This window comes from Sminthopsis crassicaudata, chromosome 6 (assembly GCF_048593235.1).
Source record: "Sminthopsis crassicaudata isolate SCR6 chromosome 6, ASM4859323v1, whole genome shotgun sequence".
Taxonomy (NCBI): Eukaryota; Metazoa; Chordata; class Mammalia; order Dasyuromorphia; family Dasyuridae; genus Sminthopsis; species Sminthopsis crassicaudata.
This window is the reverse complement of record NC_133622.1, coordinates 101,986,268-102,012,969: the sequence shown is the minus strand read 5'-3', so window position 1 is coordinate 102,012,969 and position 26,702 is coordinate 101,986,268. Positions and strand designations below refer to the sequence as shown.

At 33.2% G+C, this 26,702-nt stretch overlaps 1 protein-coding gene across 13 annotated transcripts in view; it reads right to left on the bottom strand.

Moving 5' to 3' along the window:
• Window positions 1-26,702, bottom strand: part of TENM3 (teneurin transmembrane protein 3) — a 3,351,339-nt gene that overhangs the window by 1,225,003 nt on the left and 2,099,634 nt on the right. For all 13 annotated transcript variants that reach the window (XM_074276236.1, XM_074276245.1, XM_074276241.1 and 10 more), the window contains exon 7: window positions 11,448-11,610. The gene's annotated coding sequence lies outside the window, so the exon portion shown is untranslated. The remainder of the gene's footprint in view (window positions 1-11,447; window positions 11,611-26,702) is intronic.

Below are 26,702 nucleotides of genomic sequence, written 5' to 3'. Positions count from 1 at the left end.
CAGCTTATATTTATTATGATGGGATATTTTCAAAGTAAAAAATTAAAAAGGTATAGTTATACAATTTGAACTTGCCCCTAGATCTCTTGGGTAGAGGCAACAAGAGTTGAACCCACTTTAGGACAGTGTCATTTGGATGCAGGAGTCAAGATAAAATATCGAGAGCCATCAAAAGCTAAAGTTTTAGCCTAATTACTTGTCATTTTTATCAAAGAACCTTTGAAGATATTTGATTCTTTCAACCACTAGAAATTGTGGTTTGATCTGAGGAAAGAGAATTGATTTTGCTTCCAGTCTAGGCTGATTTACTCAGTTAAGAGATTCATGGACAACCTTACATTTATATTTCTATATGATTCTATAGTCTAATGATTTCAACACCTCCTATCCCTTCCAGTTCCCTCCATTGTTTTGCTAGAGCCATTTCCAGCTCCATAGATCTCCAATCAAATTTAACTTGAACGGATCCATTTTTTCTTATGGGCTTCTAAAAGCTTTATGATTGTTATTTTCCTACCTGTATAAAACTGTGGGGAAAAAGTTCATTTTCCCATCTATGTTTATTTTGCTTTGCTAATGCCACCAGAGACAACTTCGACTTTCTATTTTTATGAGTCCTCTTTCAAAGTGTGTTGACACTGTGGGTTGCTGTCTGCTTGCTAGTCTACAGATTTATGGTTAGCAAAGAAACAGCATTTCTAAAACTTGAGATGTCAAATAGTAGAACTGAGTGTGCTGGAGAAAGAGTTCCTAAAGAAGAAGGTTCTTCCATTTTACCATGGCAGTTTTATTCCATTAATAGGTCATACCTCAGGTAAATCAGGAACTTTGGCAAATCAAAGTGACATTTTTCCTGTAGCTTTCCAATTAATGAAGATATTATGGCATATCCCTTTTAGCAACCTTTAAACAAGTGTCTAATGGTCACCTACTTTGTATCTAGCGCTGTGTTCAGATATCAGACTAAGAAAAATCCTTCATTACCTTCTATTAGCATGTGCTTCTCCAAAGAAAATAATCAGAACCTAATTTATTCATCGGATAAAGAATTGTAAAAGCGGTGACAGATACTTTCTTGTGAATACAATGAATATAACCTTTTAAGGATTTTGAACTGAAGAAAACTTTTGAAATAATGTAGTTCAACCTATATATATTTTTTTTTTTTACAGATGAGAAAACTAAGGCCAAGAAAGGTAAAATCATTTGCCCAGGGTCATCCAGATAGCAAATGGTAGAGCCAAAATTTGGATCCAGGGCCTCTGATTGTAAATTCTCTTTCCAATATTTTGTGAGCTCTAACATCAACAAGAAATTAGTAACTCTGTTTATAACAAAAACATAAAAACTCAGGCTCTAAGATGATATTATTTTCTTAAATACTTCTATATGTCTATATTTAAATACTTCTATATCTAGGACAACTCAGTTTTTGTGATACAAATTTATCATCCAAAAATACCTGGCCACTTACTAGACAAATAGCCAAGTCAATAATGAGACATATGGGCTGCTGCTACTGACACTCCATCTGTAGACCATACTGTATGCCAGGTCCTGAATGATGGGGAACCAGGAAAGGAATCCAATAGATATGGATTAAACAGCATAGGTTGTCTCTGCTTTCTCTTTTGCTGGAGAGATCATTTTCCCCTCCTTTATGCTTTGACAGTGGCTGATGAGAGGATTCCAAACATCCTCCTCATTTTCAGTATGTTTCTTTATGTTAAACACACCTGACCTCCTGTTCACTGGGAACCAGGTGCAGATCTGATTACCTTCAGGTGTCTCAAAGCTTTGTACACAAGTATTTTAGTCCTTTCCTGTCCTTTGTGTCCGTTTTTCACACTTAAAAATGTGAGAATCCTTATTTTTCTTTAAAAAATAAAACAACCACCCACCATAACACTTATTAAGCCAAGAAGCGGTTCTGTAGATGAATTATAATAGCATACTTCCACATCAGGTGTTGGGTTTCAATGATAAACTCTAAATCTCTGTGGTGTGAATGGAAGCTAGAAAGGTTTCATACACTTTCTAGCAGATGGAATAAAATCCCTCTAGTTATTAAATTGCCACTGAGCTATTTTGAAGTGCTTTTCCCCCTGGTCCTCCCCTTTTCCTGGTTATATGATATACCATGATTAGTCAGATCCGATTTTTTTTTTCTATTTTGGAAACAAAATAGCTGGTACTAATGATTTATTGACCTTCATTTTCTCATGAGTTAACTTTCTTTTTCATTCTTTTCATCCAACAACAGTTTTTTTTTTTCAAAATCCGACTTTGAGGGACATGAAAATTATAATATCAAAATGTTAAACTAACTGTTGTCAATCTAACGTATTATGCATAGGGATAGAGTGTAGTTTAATGTGCTAACATATCATAAGGGAACATTTCCATTGGTCTTCATCACGAGGGAAAGTGAAAGGATCAATAATAAATCTGGCATACTCTCTCTCTCTCTCTCTCTCCCCCCTCTCTCTCTCCATATATATATATATGTATGTATGTATATATATATGTATATATATTAGCTTATGCTAATACATAGTGAGTTTTGTTTAAGAGTTGAAATTTATAGTATTCAAGCATTAAAAATCTCAAATTCTATAATTATAATATATTTTGTGATAAGGAGTCTCACCAAAAGTAATTCCAAACGAATAAGACTATCAGAGAAAGGATTCAGCACCTTCTAGTGATTTGCTGTGGTGATTTTGATTGGTGTGATGAATACCAGAAGGCATTATGAACTGCAAATCAAACTAGCTGAGAAAAGATTCTATAAGGAATGGATGTTTTCAGAAATAGGGACAATGATTTGGAATAAAGCAGATGGAGCTAACTGGGACTTAGTTCTCTATGTGTGAGTTAAGAATCTGATAGAATTTAGAAGAGTAGATCCCCAATACAATATGGGTTCTTGGAATTGATTTATCTACCTGCTTTTTCTCTAACTTAACTCACAAGATAGCCAGTTTCCTAAAACCTAACCAATTTACTTGCCTATAACAGTCTGATAAAGCCATTGAACAAGTTTTTTGAAGATGGACATTATCATCCCTAAATAATACTGACCTGGTGGGAAAAAATGATAAGATTTAAAATACAACAGCTTTATTTTAGAAATTAAATTAATTAAATTTAATAATTAATATTTAATTATAATAATAGCCAAAATAGGTAATTGTCTATCACACTATCTTAATCTATCTGAAAAAAAAAACAACTTATTTCTTCCTTAATTGTCTCTCCTTTAGTCTGACTGACCATCAAAATTTATTAGATCTTGTTTTCAGAGACAATCAGTCCACTCTTAGTTAGATGTTATCATTAGCTAGTTCTCAGTCTCTTACACCATCAGGTACTGTCAAAGCTTAAAGGAGGGAATTTGCTTTACCAAGTTATAATGCTTCAGTTCTCCTAGAATCAGCCTTGACAATACTTCCTTCTGAATATATAAGAATTTTTCCTTATTTTTCCTTATTTTTCCTTATTTTCCTTAATATTTCCTTATTTTTCCTTTCTTTCTTTATATTCATTCACTTAAGCTGAAAAAGAAAACATTCTTTCTCTTATCCCAGTGGTCATGGTTTACATAATATCTCTGTCTTAATCTCTTCAACTAAATCTTCTATCAACCAGTACTGGGAGGTAAAATTAAATTAATTTTTTTCAGATAGATTAAGATAGTGTGAAAGAGAATTACCTATTTTGGCTATTATTATAACTCCCACTACAAGCAATATTTTCCTGTAGTAGGAAACCTCTGTTTAGATTTAGTAGTTTAGTTTTGGAAGAAATCTTTTAAAAATATAAGATCATGTATGGGTGTGAATATATATATATCTCCATGCTTAACTGTAGCCTGCTTGGGGGAAATAGGGTAATGAAAGTGGGGAAAAGAATAAAGTAAAAAGTATACAGCAGATAACAAAAGAATAGACTACAAAGAAGCAAAGAAAAGATGAACAGTCATAAATATAATTTCTTCTATTATTATATATGCTTTCTTTAAATAGAAATTTATTATTATAAATTTTGAATCCTCTTTGATGTTCTCTAGGCACATGACAATGTTTTGCTTTATTTTTTTTCTCTTCCTTCTTCTATTCTGTTTTTTGTTATTTTATATTTAGTATGAAAAAATAAATGGGCATCCAGGTAGCACAGTGTATAGAGCAAGGACCCTGGAGTCAGCAGGACCTGAGTTCAAGTCCAGACTTAAAACTCTTAATATCTGTGTGACCCTGGGCAAGTCACTTAGCTCTCTGTCTAAAAAAAAAAAACTCCCCCAAAATTTTAAAACAAAGGATATTGCTATTTTCTATGAACAATGGACAAAGACTCTCCTACTGACCAAATTGAGTGTTGGAGAACCAAGACCAGAAAATGTTATCACCAAGAATCCAGGACAGCTCTCAAGTGAGTCAATTTGTAGTACTTATTTATGAAAGAAAGAGTAGAAAGGTAGAGAGAGGCATGTAAAAAAGAAAGCAGCAGGGCTACTACTGTATAGCATAAAACTGCTGAGAATCATTGATCTATTGGTTAGGACAATCATTCAGGAAAATTATAGATTTAAACTTTTATTTCTATCCCTTACTATTGAATAGATGAGAGAAAATAAACAATTTCAATGATGAAGAATGGTTCTTGAAATGAACCATAACCTGCCTATGCCCAGTGGCTTATTGGGAGACATTAAAGCCATGTAAAGACAAAAATGATACAACTGCAATTTCTCCTCATTGCCTATTCTAATTTCTTTTTTCTTTTCTTATTGCTAAAGCCAACATTTTTAGTTGGCTTTGGCAATAAGTTGTTGTTGAATAAGTGGTAATGATGCGCATCCTTGTTTCACCTCTGATCTTATTGTGAAAGTGTCTAGCTTCTCTCCATACAAATAATGCTTGCTGTTGCTTTTAGATAGATACTGCTTATTATTTTAAGGAAAGCTCCCTTCATCCCTATGCTTTCTAGTGTTTTTAATAGGAAATGGGAGCTTTATTTTTTCAAAAGCTTTTTCTACATCTAAGAGATTATCATATGATTTCTGTTGGTTTTGTTATTGATATGGTCAATAATGGTATTAGTTTTCCTGATATTTAACTACAACTGCAATTTTTAATCCAAACAATTGTCAATCAATAAATTGATAAATATTTATTGTCAGATAAGAAAAGTGACAAAAATGTCAATCAAACTATTATAATGATGGATCAAAAATAATTCATGTGAATACAAGTTATAATAAAAATGGTCTAGTAATGTCTGTCTCTGTCTCTGTCTCTGTCAATGCTAACTCTAAGTTTGTGAAATAAATTAAATTTGCCATTCCAAGTTCAAATCCAACCTTAAACACTGCGAGACTTTAGGCAAGTCAGTTTATCATATTTGCCTCATTTTTCTCATTTGTAAAATAAATTAGAGGAGGAAATGGCAAAGACACTCAAGAATATTTAGCAAGAAAAGCTCAAATGAGATCATGAATCATTTATCCACATTTATCCAGAAACAATGCTTTACTTTCCCTATTGTTTTCCTTTGATCTTTCTTAACAAAACTTAAGCTGTTCTGTGACAACTCAAGAAGTTGTCACAAGGGAAATGAATAAGATATATTAAACCCTGCTAAGAAAACAATAAATAATTGACAACTATTTATTTTATTAGCTTTAAAGGGTGATTTATATTTTCTTAATAAGGATTTCCTGGTATATATGAGACCTTTCAGTGTCCTTTAAGTTCTATGATTTTGGACATGACCGACTCCACAATTAAAGAAATGAGCTCACAAATGTGCGAAAATGTTTGTGGCAGCCCTTTTTGTATTGTCAAAAAACTGGAAATTGAGTAGATGCCCATCAGTTGGAGAATGGCTGAATAAGTTATGGTATATGAATGTTATGGAATATTATTCTTCTATAAGAAATGATCAGGAGGATGATTTTAGAGAGGCCTGAAGAGACTTACATGAACTGATGCTAAGTGAAGTGAGCAGAACCAGGAGATCATTGTACATGACAAGAGCAAGATTATACAACGATCAATTTTTATGGACATGGTTCTTTTCAACAATGAGATAATTGATGCCAGTTGCAATGCTCTTATGATGAAGAGAGCCAACCGTTCCCAGAGAGAGAACTGTGGGAACTGATTGTGGTTCACAACATAGCATTTTCACTCTTTTTTGTTGTTGTTTGCTTGCATTTTGTTTTCTTTCTCATTTTTTCTTTTTGATCTGATTTTTCTTGTGCAACATGATAATTGTATAAATATGTATACATTTATTGGATTTAACACATATATTAACATATTTAACATATATTGGATTATTTGCCATTTTGGGGAGAGGATGAGGATAAGGGAGGAAATTTGGAACACAAGGTTTTGCAAGGGTTAATGTTGAAAAATTATCCGTGCATTTGTTTTGAAAATAAAAAGCTTTAATAAAAAAGAAATGGACTCAGTTACATAGTAAGATAATCTAATTGAAAGGAGAACATAAAAAAGATGGAATGTTGTGAAGTTGTAACAGAAGTTATTTTCTATGACATTAACAAAAGACCTAAAATTGTCAACTACCTTTACCATCTGAGAAGTGCGTGGTATTGCCAAGAAAAAACAAGAAAATATGTTACAAAAAGAAATAACTATTTGAAACGTTTCTAGATAGTGATAGATGAAAAGTCATGAAAACTTTTTCCTTCATTGCAGTCTCACATTAGCCTAAAATATTCTTCCTTCAATAGGCAGAAATGAGTTTTCTTTTTTTTTTAAAAAGCAGTGTTTCAAACAATGTGTTTTCCTGTGATAAGAGATCTGTTTTAATGTCTTTACAAAGGAAGGCCTTCAAAATTACATGTTACAGGAGAGAGTGTTAGGATTACAAATCACACAGATTTTTAAAAAGACCCAAAATTCTGTCAAATTCCTCCACCCTTGGCCCAATCCTTTCAGTGAGGAGCATTCTCTTTTCAGGAAGATTTATGTGGGAACTATTTGTTAGTGCTGCTTTGTGAAATGAAAAGTCAAAGAAGGGCCTCTCTTTAAATTTCTCAAAAGTCAGGTCTTATATGGCAACCCTAGGAGGAGAGTCAAGTGAATATATTCTGATCAAAGGAATCTTTTGCAAACTATGCCATATTTTCTTGTACTTTTAAAGATATACTTTGCCATATACCTCTGATGCTTACAACATCTTAGCAGACACAGATTGACAGAGCATTTATAAAATGTATTTACTGTATATTTCTTATGAAAATCTTTGAAAACCTGTTTTAGAATTGCACCACAATAGTGCAGAGTTTAAATTACAACATGATAATTTATGCATGGTGTATTCAGTGACACCTGGCCTTCGGCCTCTTGTCTAACAATACACCAGACAAGAATTATACCATAATTCACATCCTGTCATGTCTTATTGCTTAATTAAAGCACAACCTTCCTCAACATGACAAGCAATTGGATTGTTAACATTATAGATGATTATCCAACCTAACATATTTTATTTTTACAACTTATTCTGCTTTTATATATCCAGGTTGTTTCATGCAGGTATACCTACCCTTTAATCTAACAAAAATCTGTCTCTTGCTGTTGCTATTTTTTGTGTGAATTACTACTAGCAAAAAAACATGGACCTTATATTTAACACTAGAAGTATTTCATTTGAATAATAAGATATTAACTCAGTTGTCTAAAAAAGAAAACTATGTATACATTTGGAAAAGACTAAAGAAAGTGTTTTTCACTTTTATTCATTGCTCCAAGGAAATTTCCCTTTTCTTCTCCCTACAATCTTACCTGTAATTTTTATTCTCTACTTTCCCCTACATACATATATAATCTATCTTTATCAACTATCTATCCATTTATCTACCTAGCTATCAAACACAGATTGCTTAGCAATATTATAGTTTGATTGAATAGTAGAGTATATAGAGAGCTAGGTTTAGAGTAAGTGACATCTACCTTCAAGTCATGTCTCTGATTCATTCTCTTTATGTGATCATGAGTAGTTGTATAATTTCTTAGTAGCTCCAAGAAACTTTTTAAGATGATAATTTCCAGAGACATTGCTATTTTGTATTGATGATTGGATTCTCAAAATCATGGAAATGATAGGTTTGGATACTTTGCCGAAAAAAGGTTGTGTAGTATTTAAAGGTTATTTTAAATCCATTGTCTCATTTGGTCCTCAACCAGTGTGGTGACTAGCTAAAATTCTTCTTTAAGGGATCAAGGTCCATAATTTCATTGGTGTTATGTGATTACAGGTTCAGAAAAATTTTCCACATGAAGATTCCAAGACATCTGAGGCTAAAAGATACTATATGACTTGATCCAAGTCTTAGAGCTCATTATTTGAAGAACTAGGATTAGAACAAAATGAGATAATTGTAAAGCACTTTGCAAATCTCAAAGATCCATATGAATTGTAGTTATTACCAGAACCCAGATTTACATATGATTTAATACATAGGCATATTATGCCAATATATAGACAATTTTCACATAATCCCTACTATATAACTTAAATACAAGATGTGTATCTTACAGGACTATTCCTGATAAGTAGCAAATGCTTAATATATTTTATTTTATACTTACATTTATTACCTATATATGTATTTTCAAAATCTATATTGTCAAAGATCATATATTAACACAATTATCAGAATTTTTATAATAAACTGTGCTGGTATTATTATTATTGATATAACAATATTGATATAAGAAGTAATGACCAATGAAGAAAGTGTGTAAAACTATGTTCTAAACAAAGATACTAAAAAATGTACTATCTAGACGCAGGGGTTCTCAAACTACTGCCCGTGGGCCAGATGTGGCCACTGAGGACGTTTATGCGGGCCCCGGGATTATGGCAAATGGGCTGAGGGGTGGAGACAGAGTGTGAGTTTTTGTTTTTATTATAGTCCGGCCCTCCAACAGTCTGAGGGACAGTGAACTGGCCCCCTATTTAAAAAGTTTGAGGACCACTGAAGAGTATGCTGATTTAATTTAATGAGGCTCTACTATCTATATATTTGGTGACTAGGACGAGCTTCAGTAGAGTAATAGTGACATATGGCTAGAATACCAATGGCTGAATACAATGAGAAAAAGTACAATTTTGGATTTGTTAGTTGACACATAGATATAGAATTTATAGAGATTTTATTGAGTTATATTCTATTCATTTAATATTTTCCTTCCTTCTGAGTCTTTGTTATTGTACAGACTAATCCTTGTAAACAGTGTGGATTGGTGGACAGAGATGTTTTAATTTCTTGTATCATTTGTAGAAACCTAACTTGAATTTATAAGATATATTTAATATATATTAAATTTGGAGATCTTAGCCAAATATTATTAAAATATGCCTCCTTAGCTATGTTAAGAATAACTGAATTTAAGTAGGATTATCTGCCAATGTTATGAACATATGCTAAACTTTTCTGCTAATAAATATTTCCACAGATATAAGACTAATGAAGCTCAGAGTGAGCTGTTGCCTTTTTATGATTATAAATTTGTTAACTCTCAAGAAGGGTAAACCTGCAGTTAGAGTATTTCATGATGGGTCTACATTGTGTAGTAATCTCATAGAAAATTACTTAATGTGCCAACACATAATTGGATAGAACAAAATTAACTGTTTGGCCTTTTGAGGTACATATTTCTAGTTCATTATACCTAAAAGATTTTTTTCTAAAGGTAAATGATGCATTTATTTCCATTTTTATATCCATGATACATCCTGTTTGAGTTTTGCCAACTTCACTAAATTATGAAGCATATTACATAGCATAGGAGAATATTGCATTTTGTACCTATCCCAGTCAAGGTGATCCAGTCCTGATTTTAAAAGCAGTTTATATTTTTAAAAGATTATCAGTTCACAGTTTTCTGATAGGATTCACAATTTTTCTCCACTTCAAGTTTTCTCACAGGTAATAATAAAACTGTTTCAACAAAAAAATATTGCCATCTTAAGGATTCTTTTTCTTTACCTACCTTTCTTTAAACCAGGATTCAATATTTCCCATGCTTTGACACATCGGGCATGAAAAACACATTATGCCAATGGGATAAAAATACAGAAGTATTGGAAACAACATACTCTGCCAATTATAGGAAGCAAGAGACTAAAAGAGAACCTTGTTTGGGGAACCTAAATGGCAACCTTTATAATTTTTGTTTTAAACCTATGTAATGCATATTGAGTATATCACATATATATTATCTATACACACACCTATACACAGATATGTATATACATATATGTGTATACATGCATATGCATATGTCCATACATACAAAAATACATACATGCATAGACACATTTTTTCTTCCTTCAATCTTTTTCTGGATGAAGCCCTACTCTTGCCTTTGGTGGTTTCTGGCACCTTCCCCATTCACTCTGAAGTTTCTCTTCAATGCTTAATTGCTTCTTAACCTCTTTCAGTTCTTATTGCAGTCACCATTCACCTCTTCCCTAGCTTTTACATTTTACATAGAGAAAGTGGATTTGCATTTGTTATTTTTTTTCCTGATGAACACACAATCTGCTTTGGAAAAAGTGAGTATTTTCCCCCCCTTTCTGTAGAAGTGAAGGAGGCTTAATAACAAATTCTGTTAGGCTCAGCATCATCCTTAGAAACAATTAAGGAGATGGATTCTTAAGTATTATAAAAGATAAGGATCTCATACCTGAACTAAGTGTGCAGGAAGATACAGAGCCAAAACATTTAAGGATGCAGTATTCATTTTTTTTTTTATTTTTGCAGATGACACTATTCCTGAATTTTATCACAAACTCCATCAATAATAACACCTCAGTGAGTATAATAATGTCAATATATAGAAAAATTTCTATCTCATTGCTTATCACTAATAAACCATTTAGACTGTACATACTACAGTAAAGTGGGACTTCAGAAAACCTTTGTATCTCTTTCAGAGTAAAATTAACATGCAAGGAAATATTTCTGGATGATGTTTTGCAAAGGCAAGGAATGGGCGCCCTTATAATTAAGTAAATATCTGAATGCTTAATTCAATGGCTAGGATTGGATTGATTCCAAACAATCCTTTCATAATGTGTTTGCAGCATAATGTTGCTGTGCAACCCAAATTAATATCAACAAATGATGCCAAGTGATTTTTGCATGTATTAATTGACTTGCAAGGTTTTGCTGTCTGAAATTATGAAGGGAGTATGATTATTTAAATTTAAATGGCTATGTTAAAATGCTAATTTTTATAATTAAAAAAAAACTACCCCCCCACAATACAAAACCTACATCTTAAAATTGAAGAAAAGAACTGCCTTCTCTGATAATAAATGTTCAACTGTCTGGAAAGTTTCTCTTTTTCCCTTTGGGAGAGCAGAGAGCATATTGAAATAACTTTTTATGCTGGTCTACTCACCTAGCTTCTCTGATGAGTTGGCTGTGGAAAGACTATATGGATGCAAAGCTCAATTAGTGTAATTTATGTATCCTTGGACGTCAATCATTCCTGTTGAGAGGTGGGACTCACAGGCTCTCAGTGCATTAATTAAGAGCTCATCTCTGCAGAGCTATCTTTCCACCTAAGGACCAAAAAGAAAGTTTTAATTAGATTTTAAAAGCGAATATGTCATATAGGAAAGTAAGTGTAGTTCTTCAGCTGGTATAAGAAGCAATAACCAGAACAGACTATTATTAACAATGATATAAAGGTCATTAGTCCTTGCTTATATTTAACTTTACAAATAAGGGGAAAAATTCAAACCTAAACACTTGGTTTGTCTGGGAAAAAATTACTTCATGGGAATAACTGAAGTTTTGACAGTGTTGTTTGGATGCCAACATTATTATTGGACCCTTGTCTAATTATTGATGCTGAGCTGATGCTGATCGAGTGCAATTACAGCATTGAGGACAGACAGTATTTCTCTCTGATGGCTGGCTTTTTGTTCCAGGCTAGCTTCTGCTTGAATATACAATGGGCAAAACAATGCAACTTCAGCAAAAGTGAGTGAAGGAACTTGCATAACACATCAATTTCATTGGTTCACTGATGGAGTAAGTGTGCGATTGCTGGCTAGCCCTAAAATATGGGGACTCGGGAGAGGTAGAAACTAGCAAGGCTCACTGGTGTCAGCTGCTGGAGAGATGCCTTTTTCTTGAAATGACTTGTGAGAAGCCATCAAATATGCCGCTTAGGGCTCACTTGGGAAATAAAAGATAAATTATTGATTAAAATATTTATAAATTAACAGGGGGAAAACAAAATTTCAAAGCTGGTTCATATTCTAAAAGAGAAGCATGTCGACTAATAGGTATTAATCCATCCTCCTTTCTAAAATTCAGAAAGAAATTCATGCTTGAGAGAACAAGAATAAATGTTTGCCAATATCTTGGAAAAAAGGAAATACCAAAAACAAAGGGAAAATGAACTTAGCAATGGGAAGTCTGTACAAAGATGGAGAAAGCAAATAACACCAATCACAAAATGAAAAAAGGCAACAGTGAAAAAGGTAGCAAAACTGACTTTCTGGAAGGAAATTGATAGCTAGAACTTGGAAACTAGGGTGCTGTCCAAATACAGTAAATGGAATAATTAATAATTATGAGAATACTTCTCTAGCAGACAGAAATAGTACAATAAGAAGATGCATCAGAACATGAGAAAGGTTTTTCTAGCTGTCTTAAAATAACAAAATGTACATTCTGGTGTTCTTCATTGCTATTATATTTCATACTGTTTTACTAAGGAAGGTGTTTAGGAAATCCAGTTATCATGTGCACTATAAATTTGCCACCTAACTAGCATACCTGACATGTACTGAATAATATCAGCACAGCTGACAAAAGAAGCAATAGATTTTACGGATACCTAGTAGTATAAGCTGCGTTTTTCTAAATGATAGTGCACACATGCAAACATTGCTATATACACATTTTGTCAGTAGAATAACGCTGTAAAATTGTAACACATCATTTATGTTAATGTTCATAAAGATATTTTACAATCCTTTCCCAGTCCTTTCTCCTCACATATTTTCCCATACATTTCACCTCATTTTTCGTGCCATTTACTGTTTATTGTGCAATATGTAGAATAGTACTCCCCAGGTACAAGTTGGCAATTTTGCTCATTACACCAATCATGTGTGCCTGATAAATGGATGGGCTCTCATACCTTACTTTCCCATACCCTCATTGTGGTCTTTAAATGAATTTGCTCCAGATTTTGCATTTCAGCTTTGATATGCAGTGAAAAATGCAGCTTATCACCCATGCATATAGTCCAACTGAAAACACCATGAGTATTTCACATGGTAATTTATTTTGTATAAGCACGTATCATTTTCAAATCAGTATGGTATAGTGGAAAGCACATTAGAATTGAATAAAAGACATGAATTTGAGTCCCATCTCTGTTATTTTCTACTATATGGCCATGGATAAGTCACTTGATCTCTCCAACCCTTGCTTTTTTCATCTGTAAGAAGCAGCAGCATTGATGGATAGAGTTGCCCTTGCCAGACTTAGGTTCATAACCCCACTCATAAAAACTAGCTGGGTGACTACTTAGTAATCTGGATGATTCTTCCGACTCAAATTTGCAGATGTTTATCTGCATTGGTAGAAGGAATTTCTTCACTTGGATTTTCTTATGTAGATGAAAGTACAGGCCCAATTAAAAAGAAAAAAAAAGAAGATATATATGTGTGTGTATAAATATATATAATATATATATTATATATGGGTATATATATGTATGTATATATACCCATATAGTTAGATGGCATAGAATAGAGAGTACTGAGCCTGGAGTCAGAAAGAACTAAGTTCAAATGAAGCCTCAGCCTTTTCCTAGGCATGTGATACTGGGAAATTCACTCTACTTTATTGTATAAGTTTTCTCAACTATAAGATGAGGATAATAATAAGATCATGAGCAACAAATGAGATGTTTTTAAAGCAATTAGCCTGTGGCCTGTCATATAGTATAGAGCATAATTCTTATCTCCTTGTTGTGAGGAAAATACTTTGGAAGTGAGAAAGAATTAGTCATTTAAAAATATTAGAAACTTCATTCAGCAATACTAAATAATAAAGCCAATACTAATTGTTACAGTAATTCAGTTATTTAATAATAATTATTATTAATTAGTAAACACTTATAACTTACAAATGTTTTACAAATATCTCATTTGCTCAACACAGCACAATGTTGGTAGGTAGATGCTATTACTATCTATTCTTTGTAATGGAGAAACTGAGGCTGAGTGAGGTTAAGCAATGTGCCCATGATCACACAGCTTGTGTCTGAGGCAGGATTAGAACTCAGTTTTGCCAATATTTAAGTTTCCCTTATTTATGTGACATTACAATGACAGGAACACATTCAAACTTTACTGACATTTAGGGTAGTTATTTTTAAGATGGAAAAAATATTCATGATGCACCTTTATGTGAACTGTCTGCTTTATTTTCTTAAGTGAACAAGTATGCTTAGTCTTGTTATCTGAAGTTTCTGCCAAGTGACATTTAACAAGACGGCTCCATTACACATTCATTGTCAGTTCCTATAGGTTGTTTCTTGATTAAGAGCATGACAGTGGTAATAGACACATTCAAGTTTGGGAGAGACAGGAAATCTTTGTTCTTTTAACCAAATATATGAATTTTTGTACTACTTAATTTGTTGTTATTCACAAAGGACATTGTCAAGAACTCAACCTTAGGTCTTTGGGTCTGTTTGCTGCTGCCTGGGTGTCTGCATCATTTTCTATTTGTTTTTTTTTTTTTTTTTTTTTTTTTTTTTTTTGCTACAAATGATTCTTCCTCCTATTCCTTTCTCACCGCATTTAGTTTCTTAACTGGACATAATTTTGGAAAAAATCCCAAGCAGTAACCCAGCTAAAGTAATAACAATTTCAATGATAGACCCATTTTGAATTAAATCAAATTCAGCAGCGAAATAGCCACATAGTTATCACCTTAGAACCTGCCATAAGGTCAACAACATTTGCCCCAAACAGTCTAAATAAAACATGCTGACCATAACTACTGCATACTGTCAGGAGATAATTTTAAAAGATGGATGAAGTCATCTAGACTTATCACTCTCTCTAAAAGGAAAAAAAGTCAACTACTACAATTTGGTTTATAAAAGAAAATGACACTGTAGTTTATTAGATTAAACTACTGCTATGTTTAATTATGAAGAAGAATAAATCAGTAAAGGAAGACATTAGATATTTTAAAGAAAAATCATTAACAAACAAATGAAAATTTATCCTTTGTACACATTGCTGTGTTTAAAAATAGCAATAAATCATTTATCTCAACCATTCTATTCAAATGTGGATAGAATGGATGCATAGTTTTTTCATCACTTAAAAACCCATAATTCATTGTGGCATAGGGGAGAGGAGGGCAGGTCTTCAAGTTCAGGTCTTATCTCTGACATTGCTAACTTTTTGATCATAAATGAATATAAAGCATTTAAGTTGTAATCTAAAGACTATATTTTAGGCAAGTCACTATAGGTAGAGGGAGTTCTTTATGAAAGAGGCTGAAGTAATGATGAAGTAACAGATTTGGGTCCAGAATTTGGAAGCACTGCTTTGTGAGATATCTTTGAATTGCAGAATTTGGGCAGAATTCTAACAACCCTGAATTTAGATGCAAATGACCATACTGGAAGCATCTATTGAGTTACCTACAACCAAACTGCTGTAAGGTAAGGATGACCTAATTTTTCCTCACCTTGCCTGGCCCTCAGGGAGAAGGGAAAGTTGTGATACTGAGAACACATTCATTCTCCCTTCTCTTTTGATACAGACAGTGGCAACCACCAATTATGCAATAAAAAAGACATTCTTTTCGTCTTCCAGAGTCCTAAACAATCCTGAACTGATCTGCAACAGTCACAGGTTATCCTGTAGGGATTTTAAACATTTAAAACATTCAGTAATTTTTAAATAGAGGAGTGGGAGGATGCCTAAAGGGAATATAGCAAGGAGTAAGGGTCAGTTTGTTTCATTTGACAGGTTCAGCTGGATTTAGTCTTTCTACATAGCCAAAACTTAAGCATAGTTTATGGTTATCTATAAACCTAAATGCACATGAAGCCTTCATCAAAAGCAAAGCAGAGGCAGGCTATTTTGACATAATCAATTATTTATACCCTAAACTGCCTAGCCAGATAATTAATTCACTTGAAAAATCAGTCCAAGTTGATTGAATTGACTGGTCAAAAGGTCTATTTTCTACAGATACATTTAAAAAAAAAGAATCATAATAAATAAAAACACATTTACTAAATGTTTATTAAGTACTAAGCATTGGAGATACAACTAAAAATACTGGAGATAATTTCTGCTTGCAAAGAGCTCACATCTAAGCAGGGAGATTAGCTAGATACCGTACAATCTTTGGGGATAGTAGCAAAGTAGAGAGGATTGTGCCTCATATTGAATGCCTTGTCCAATAATAAAACCATATACATTTCTGAAAAAGAACCATTCCACCGGGTCATATAGTTTTGTGGTAAGAACTGTATTTTCTGATTCTTCAGAAGCTATGAAATGTGAGGAGGCAGACCTTAATGGTTGCTGGCAATGGGTCAGAAGTTAGCTGTAGTGCAATTGGGTTCACTCACAAAGTACATGCTTGCCTCTTTTTTCTTCCTTAGGGTGACTTGTTACTTTAGTTAGGACAGCCTCTGTCCTAGAAGGGATACCTATTTAGCCCTTGGGTGAGGAGGTCTATCTGATTTTCCACCAAGGTCAATTTCTGGCTGGGCTGAAAGCCAAAGCTAGTGGCCTCTGGGTGGGTAGAAATGAGAGATGCTATTGTCAACCTTTTTTTTTTTTTACCAAGAGTGATTGAGTGTTAAATATCACTTCAATACCAGGTTTATCTAATGGATTCTCTGAGGAATTAGTATAACAAAATTCCACCACAAACATTTATAAAGTGGCTACTATGTGCAGACTACTGTGTACTCCACTGTGGCACAAGGAAGGTTTTGAGGTGTGGATTCATTGTTGTTAAGAAGATAAAAATAAAGGTTACTATTATTCAAAGTGAAGAGTTCAAAAATCAAATGCTCTGTAACATCTGAAAGGGAAGATTAGTAGTAACTGGAGGATCAGGGACTACTAGCTACTTTCCTGAACCTGGTGTGCCATATCCCACCTCTATGAATTCACACAAGCCAGTTTTAAGGATTGCTTGCTTGAATACAAAGACTGGACCATCTAGCCTTTTTTCACCTGCATCTATCAAAATTTGCTTTTTCCTTTAAAGTTCAGTTCAGGTAGAATCTTCTATAAAAAGCTTTTCTGGATTCACTCAGCTAAAGGTGTCCCGTTTCCTTTGAAATATTCTTAAACTAGAGAGCTTGTATCACTTTCTTGCCCAAGATACCCTTGAAATAGAATCATTATCCCCTCCACCTTGATCCTCCTTCCCTTTGGCATCATGTGGGTTAAGGTGATCTTCCATAAAAACCAACACAGTTATCTCTAGAAACTGGATAAAGCAGAACCTCTCTTAAGTTGACTTATTGGGTGGCCATTAAAGGCATAAAAAGCCTCAGTGACATGGAGTAAAAACCCTTTCAACAGCACACATCTTAGGACCTGGACAGTTACCACATCCTGCCTTGTTGTGACTAATCAAACATCCATATGGAAGGGGGAAGCATCTACCTACTCAAGTTAAGTGCTGGAATATCTTTGTGAACAGGTAGGAAAGCCAGGACACCTGAAGAGGTAAGATGTCCTGAGGGAAATACAGGAAGCAGCATGTACTAGGCAAAGCAAACCAATATCAGCTCCTTGATCACCATCTTCCTTCATACCCTGAGAAAGAGACCCTAAGAGCTTTAGGACAAAAATGCTACATACCCTCAAACCTGCTTCCAACCTAGTTCATATAACCGTTATTAAGGAGGGAAATTATTGTGGCGGGAGAGCCCAGCTTCTTAAACACTATTAGGAATAAATGCTGATTAATTTTCACCAACAGGCAGATAGGGATAAGAGCCTTAGCAGTAACAGTACTTCTCAATCAATCAATCAATATGTATTAAGTATCTACTATGATCCAGGAAATGTGCTAATCACTGGAAATACAAAAATAGGTAAATTATAGTTCTTCCCTCAAGGAGTTTATAACCTAATTGGGGAGACAGTATTTTATATACATATATGTATGTAGGGATATATACATATATATCCATACATAAGATACATATTAGACACACCCACACACCCACATACACAGATAAATGTATACAAAGCTAGCTTTCTACAGGAAAAATAGGAGATAATTAATGGAAGGAAAGTCTTGGAATTAAGAGGGAAGGCTTTCTGAAAAACATAGGATTTTAGTTGGGACTTAAAAGAACTTAGGGAAGTCAGTAATCAGAGAAAGACTAGAGAGTATTCCAGGCATAGTGGACAGCCAGAGAAAATGCCAGGAGTTGAGAGATGGAATGTTTTGTCCAGGAAAAAGCCAGGAGGTCAGTGTTGCTTCCTGACTAGTCCTTATTGCCATCACCCAAGGAAGTAGCTCCTATGGGGCAGGATCCAATTACTTCCACCAACTAACTATCAACTGTTATGCACAAGGAAGGCAAACCAGCTTACCCGAAGCAAAAGGGCATTGTGAGGACAAACAAGAGCTAGCATGTGTCAGGGAAATCAAATTGTTACAACCACTTTGACCCACCATTTCTTTTCTGACCCTAATAGACATACCCTAGGACTCTGAGCCTGAGTGTTCGAAATAGCAATGCTTCCAAACTTGTTCCCTCAGCTACAATCCTGGGAAGCAATCTCTATGGAGATGCAGTCTTGAAACTGCTCCTATTTAGTCTACAGCCACAGTTCCTGAAGACTCAACAAGATAAATTCTTGACTATAAAATTCTTGGTATTATCAGATGGTACACTGAATTTATCAGTGTAACAGATATTCAAGAGAAGAAACACAACTGCTTTGCCATTTTCCTCTAAGGATTAGGTGACTTTTTCTATTTGACTGAAACTTTCTATGTTATGTCTTCCCAACAGAATGTGAGTTCAAAGAAGAGAATATATTACTTTTCTATTTATCTGCTCAGCACTTGGTACACTACTTAGTACATAGTATAATTGCTTAATAAATACTTTATTCATTCAATATTCTTTTTTTATGTTTTGGCTAAATAAATGATGGTTTTTGAAATGATGAATGACTTAAAGTATCTCATTTCATTCCAAGATTGAACCTAAACTAATAGAGAATGGGTCTGAATTGGGCCAATCTGTTACGCAAGGTATGTTATTATACTTATTAATATAAATGCAATATCCTCTTGTGTATAGTAATGTCTTATCAAGGTCATGTCCTAAAATCACAGATCTAGAGCTGGAAGGGACCTTAAAGTCATCTAACATGGCTCTACTTATTTCACAAATTAAGAAACTGGTCCTGCATGTTTAAAATACTTGCCCTAGTTGTCACAGCTAATAAGCAGAAAAGATGAGATTTAATTTTGAGTTTGATTTTAAAATGATTATATCTCCATGACTAGAACTGTACCCTGCACATAGTAGGTGTGATAAATCCATGTTGAGTTTGATCTAATTTAAGATGTGAGTCTGCGCTCAGATGTGAGTTTAGGAGTAGAGATAAAGATCCTAGAGACATCTGCACTAGTTGTTGAAGACATAGAATGAGTCAGGTTGCCAAATAAAAAAATCTATTGAGAGAGGAGAAAAGTATAAGAAATAGCCACATCAATCAAAAGGAGAAGAGTTAGTAGAAAGGAGGACAACCAGAAAACTGTATGTTTTGTACGTGGTGTATTCAAGAGAAATTATTATAAAGTAAGAAAGCATAATTACAAAGCCAAATGTTGCAAAAAGGTCTCTAGTTTTTATACTTAAGAAGACATTGAAGGTGATAGAGAACTAGAGAGCTCTTGCATGGGTTAGAAGAGAAAGTAGCTATTGAAGAAGTAGAAGTATTGGTGATTTCTTTAGTTAGGGCACAATTTAAGAATGGCTTTTATCTTGGATATTTTATCTACATGAAAGAGTAAGTTAAATTATAATTTTAGATTTGAAGCTCCTTTTCTTAACACTAGTGAGAATTTTTGGAGATTTCAAATGTGTTAAAAAGAAAGGTTTGATCTGTATCTTTCATGGACTATGAAAAGTTCAATTTCCTATTGGTGAAATTCCATATTGCTCTCAAATCTAATTGGAATGTGGAAATTCTAATTAAGTCTAATCATTAGGTAGATAGTACTAAATTACTCTTCAAATGGTGCTGGACTAGAGTCCCAAATGTCTATTAGAAGAAGACATGTATCTTCAAGGTTTATGTGTTTAGCGAGGCCCTTTTTCTAGGACATATGGGAAAACTGTCTATGTAGCTCATGAGCTCTTTATCTTTGACATTTTATAATTTAATTTTAATGTTGTCATATTTTATTGTATATAAGCCTGGAGGATTTCTGTTTTGATATGTTTATAAGTTGGAATAATAAATATATTATAATTGAATCCAATATTGGTGTTGGACTTATAGTAGGCTTTGTTTTCTTCTTTCCTACTTCGATTTTTCTGACTTTTTTCTCTATTAGGAACAATATTTGGGAGCAGTGAAGTGAAGTATTATTTACATATAGGTTCTAAAAATAATTCACATTTATTTGATGCTTTAAGATTTGCCAAGTACTTTCTTTCAACTCCATTTTTCAAGCATTTGCTGTGTAATTACATTGTTGGATATAATAGCATAGCACTAGGAATCACTAGTAAGGCAAAAACCAAAGCAAAGCAGTTCCTGCCACCAAAAGGCATATATTCTACTGTATAAGTTCTATGTTGTCTAACTAAGACAAATAAGTACAGAATATATATATATATATGTATATATATATATGTGTATGTATATATATGTATATATACAGTAATTTCAAGGTAATCAACAAAAATTCTTCTAATATTTAGTACTTGTGCTCAGATTTAAAGGGAGTTAAGCATTACAAAAAGTAGAAGAATAGACAGAGTGCATTCAAAAAATGAGAAACAACATATTTAAAGTCATGGAGGCGAAAGATAGCATCATATACTGAGTAATTAAAGTGGGCTAGTTTGGTCAAAGTATATGGTTTGGGAAGAATAAATCAGATTTGAAATATAGACTACATTTATGATGATTTTTTATATTTTACTCTAGAGGCAAAAGAAGCCCTGAAATTTGAACAAAGAAGTGACATGCTTGTACCTAAACCTTAGGAATGTCAATTTGCTAGATGTGTGGAGAACTGAGGGACTGGATGCAGTGAGACTAAAAAAAAGGCCAGAACAATACTCTAGTAGAGAGATGATGAAGGTTATAGTAGTTGTGATATGAATAAACAGTAGGAGAAATTTGTGAAATATTTCTTGGTGGTGGAAATAATCATTCTTGAAATTTCCTGGATCTGAGGAGTGAATGAATTGGATAACTTGTAGGCTGTGGAAACAGGTGAGTGGAAAGATGGTGGAAATACAAAACTACAAAAGTTAAACAAAGGTATGAATTAAAGGGAAAATATAATATTTGGACAAGATGACTTTGAAAGACCTAGGAGACATCCATGTAGCAGGCAGCCAAAGATATGAGATTATAGCTCTTACAGATGGAGACCAATGGGAATGACCATATATCTATATTGCATAAATCTATATATCATTATCTCCAATATCCATTATCTCTTTACTGGGTCTTGTTGGTTAAGTTATTAATCCCATAATCACTAAATAACTATTTGAGCTAAAATTCAAACTGAGACTTCCTAAGTCCAATATTTTTTCATTTAGCTCTATTATTTGTCAAGGGATGTCAACTCATATCTAATGGCTTTAAATGCTACACATACACATATATACACACAGAAACACATTTCTGCCCTATGTTACTATACCTTCTTTACCTATGTTATCCTATGACAAAAGATAGATAAATACTACTTAAGAACATTAAATTTAATTTCATTTTCTCCATTGTAAATGATTTTCTTTTCAAGAAAGCTGGAAGTGGAGAAAATATTTGCCAAACATTCAACATTCCAAATCCATCCTGTAAATGTCATTACATGTGGAAAGCTCAGCTTTTATCACTGTATTACTTTGAAGTCCCTGTGGAAACACTTCACACGAATTTTTTTTTCCCCGTTGCTATAAAGTCTTGTTCTTCCATGGTCCCATCCAACTCCTTTCTTCTAGCAGTTAATAAGGATGACTTGTTATGCCATTAACAAATCAAAATGACTAAAGAGATTGTAGAGATATTTTTTCCTTGTGAAAATCTTAAAGTTCAAGGTCATATGTTCATCCTGATGTACCTCTTGTATCATTCAACTCACTCTGAAAATAATTTATCTATCATGTATAACACCTGAAATCCAGATGGCATCTATTATTCCAGCCAACTAACCCCCGAAACTGTTACTATTAATGAAAGAATAGGGAGTGAATAAGAGTCAGGGGAAATAGATAGGGATACACAGAGTACACAGTGAAATCAGGCTATGTACATGTAAAAAATAACTTGAGCACTGGTCCTTTTCATCATTCACTCTTTCCAATTATCTGTTTTTAAGTTTGTCATGTCATCTTTATACAATTGCCAACTTTCTAACTTTCCTTTTTCACAAACATTTCAGAATGTATTTCACAAAATGTGTTTTTCTTAGGTATTAAAGACTGATTTGCCATCCCAGATGATTGAGAAAGCAATTCTAAATTACTTCAAGGCATTTAGTATAAAGGCAAATTTTCAAAGATATTTTTATGGCTTAATAATTAAATCTGGGTGAATATGCCTGCTGGGAAATTCTGCAATAATAAAGTAGGTTGGCAGGTTCCAGACCTCAAACAAAGAACTTTTCTTTCAATACATTGAGTCACAAAATATTACACATTTAATAGCTTCTGCACTTTTAAATATATAATGCCAGAACTCAATCATAAGAAGTCTTGAGGAGTTATTCAAGTTAGACCCAAAGGGGCCTGAAAGCTAAAGGACAGAAAGTACATAGTCAACAAACAGAATCATTCGAGATTTTAAGTACCACCAAAAAGTCAGCACTCCTTTTATAGCAATCTCAGCAACTTCTCCCCTTCTCTGCACATCATATTACAGAGACTGGGGTTATAAACAGTTGCCTTTGTGTTTTCCTTTCCCTGTTCTTCCATTATACTTACAACATGGTATCTATATTCAATTAACAGTGGTGGAGAGAAAAGAGCTGGTTAGGTTGTACAATGGATAGTGTTACATCTAGTACCAGTAGGACCTGAGTTCAAATTCTGTCTCTGATACTTATTAAGTTACATAGCTAATACATGGGAAAAGTAGGACTTGAGCCCATATTTCCCTAATATGAGACCAAATCTTTATTCATTATGCTACAGTTGCAATATGTTATCTCTGTGACCAACCACAACTGTGTTGTTTCTATGATTTTAAAAAAGGGGGAGGTTTAAAATGGCACACAGAGCATACTTCAGGACTGTGACAAGCAAAAGTTTTTTTTCCTCTTCCTAATGAAATGTTCATAAAAATAAGTGAAGCTGACATGAATAAAGAACTATTGGGGGTAGATAAATGTTAAGCAGCTGTCTGGAGGAGTAAAAAAGTACTTAAACACACAAGTTTAATTTGTATTATTAACATTTCTCCATCACTTTCTTAAGTTTAAACAATGAACAAAATAATCTGAAAATTTAACAGTTTTCCCCATTTGAGCTGGTATGAGCTGGCACTAGCATCTGCATTGAAAATATATAAATTTTCTAGATAGTGCTCAGAATATGGTCTGTTGTTCACAGAACATAGACTGTAATGAAAAAAAAAAGTGTCATTTACATCCTATCATTTAAACCCTATCATTTTAACTGAAGTGAATTCTAAGGAACACATGGTATAGTGTGGGAGCATTTAACAGTAAGGAACAGCTAAGCGGCCTGATGTTAGACCTGGAATCAAGAAGACCCAAGTTTGAATTTTGCCCCAACCACTTTCTAAGTGTATTACTCTAAGCAAATCGCTTAACCTTTTTCAGCATAAGTTTCTTCAACTATAAAGTGAGACACACACAAAAAAATCTATTTCAAGAGTTAGTGAAGATCAGATAATAACTTAAAAAGTCTGCAAAGTTTAAAGAACTACAGAATGCTAGATATTATTATTATTGTTAATTTTGTTATTTAAATTCTATAGTAAAGAAGAACAGAAGACCTTTTCTCAACATTGTACTGGATACTGTATTATTATGAAATTATAATTTCATGCTTAAGGATTTTTAATTTAAGACAAGAACACAATTTCAAATTTCTACTTATTTAATGTACTTAGGTAAAAAATCATTGCAAAACTTTATAGTATTTTAAGGAGTTTAGTAAGAAATTATGAAAAATCAAGCAGCTTTTTGTGTGCATCCATAAAAACTTCCTTATTTTCTTCTTAACAAATGAGTAAAGCACAAATGCATCTATGATTTCTTTAAATATCTAATAAAAACAAAAAAAATCTATTGACTTATCTTATCTAACCATCATCCCCAAATTATAAGACACAGTTTAATATATTAATTTACATTGGAATTGATCATTCTGTAGTCTAATGGACCAATAGCCATGGGTCTATGGACTTATTCAGGATCATAAAGAAAACATGAGTTAGAGAGAGAAATTAAACCTAGGTCTTTCTATGGGTTTTGAGGCCTCCTAATTAATTTATGTCATTCTGCAATTCATAAAGTAGATGAAAAATCTAAAATGAGCTTTTTGTTTTCCAAAACAACAACAAGAAGAACAAAAATCCTTAATTTTCTTTATAGGAGTCTAAAGTATATTAAATACTTCTCTCCACCCTTATCCCTACCTTAGTAAGCTATATATTTTGAACATAATTTAAGCTTTTCTTGATGACTCAGGGTCATCATTATAAACATCATTTATTATACTGGGCTTAATGTAGGGATGCCCTGAGGGGCTATTGAAGTGTATGAGGCTTAGCTAAGTTAACTTGCCTATTCCCTGAATTCTCCCTGACTGCAGTGCTTTCTTAATTGGTAGCGATCCCCCAAATTGACCATCTGCCTCCTACAAGGCACCCTAATACAAGACAGAGCTGACGGTTGCCAAGGGAAGCCAAATAACCAAGAATTTCCCAGGAAGCTTAGTCAAAAATGTTTAGAAGCTTATCAAGTAAAGTGCATAGGCTTCAGGAAAATGATTTCTATTTAGAGGCATTTTGTGGTTGATTCTACTTTGTGGACTTCCCTTGAATGTTCAGATTGCTATAAGTCTGATCACTACTTATGATATATATTCTCAGGGCAGTGAGATGATTTAAATAGCCTTTTTCACTTATTAGAAAAATAGTCTATTTACAAACTATGTTCATTTGCTCTTGGAAATTTTCTTTGGCTGCCTTGGGCACCAAAGAAACCATTTCTTAAACTGAAACATTTAGTGAAATAGCCTTATATTTTAAATATTATATGTTATGTATATGTGTGTTCATATTTATGTGCATTATCCTTTTGTTTCCCATTACCTACCACAGTAAATAGTACTTAATAAATTATGCTTGTATATGTATATAAATATATTATAAATATGAGTCCCTAATTTGCAGCAAAGAGTTTTCCTTCATAAATTAATTTTTTTTCTTTAAAATTTTCACCTTTAAAATATAATGGGAAAATATGGGAAAATGCCTCTCTTGGATGTTTGGGCTCCTCAATCTTAATCAAACAAATCAGATATCAAGATTTTTGTTTTAAAAAAAACCTGATCATGTAAAAAAAAAAATTCTGTGGCCAACCGAGTAAACAACCCAAACTTCTGGTTTTATTTGAGAATCTATAGAACACCAAGTCATGTGGTGCTGGAAATTAAGTCATTATAACTGTATGATTAATTCTGAAGTATACCATATCATTAGCTATCATCTAAAACTTAAGTTGATCCTTATTAGCCCAGCTCCTGTCAAATTAAAACTTAGTTATATATTTGTAATTTTTAAAAGGAGCACTTAATACTTAAAAAGGTGGGAATTAAAAGTGAGTAAAGCTCAAGGAGGCTTAGTATTAAATTTAAGAATTTTATATAACAACTCCCTAAATTTATTTATCCTCAAGTATTCCTACCAAGAGTATAGCACTTAAAATAGTAAATAATTCTCTCAACTTCTCTTTAGCATACTAAATATAAATTACAGATGAGCAAGATAATGTATTCAAAAGAACTTACAGTTAGGACACCTCAGTTCAAACCTGGCTCTGACACTGACTAGGTGGATGACCCTGAGGAAAACACAACTTTTCTGAGCATGGGTTTTTCCCTCAGCTATAAAATGAGAATAATAATACTTATATTATTTACTTTTCAGGAATGTTGAGGGGAAAAGCACATTATAAATCTTCAAAAACTATTGAAATACAAGTTCTTAGGAAGGATGCCTTCCTAAGAAGTGGTTCCTAAGTTCTATGTTTCTTAAATTGTTATAAAGAACTCTGAAATATCCCAAGTTTTTTAAAATGAAAGTTGGGTTGTTTGTTAATATTTTTATAACAAATAATTTTGGAAGATTTTATTACATTCTTTCAAAGTTTTATTTAAAGTAAA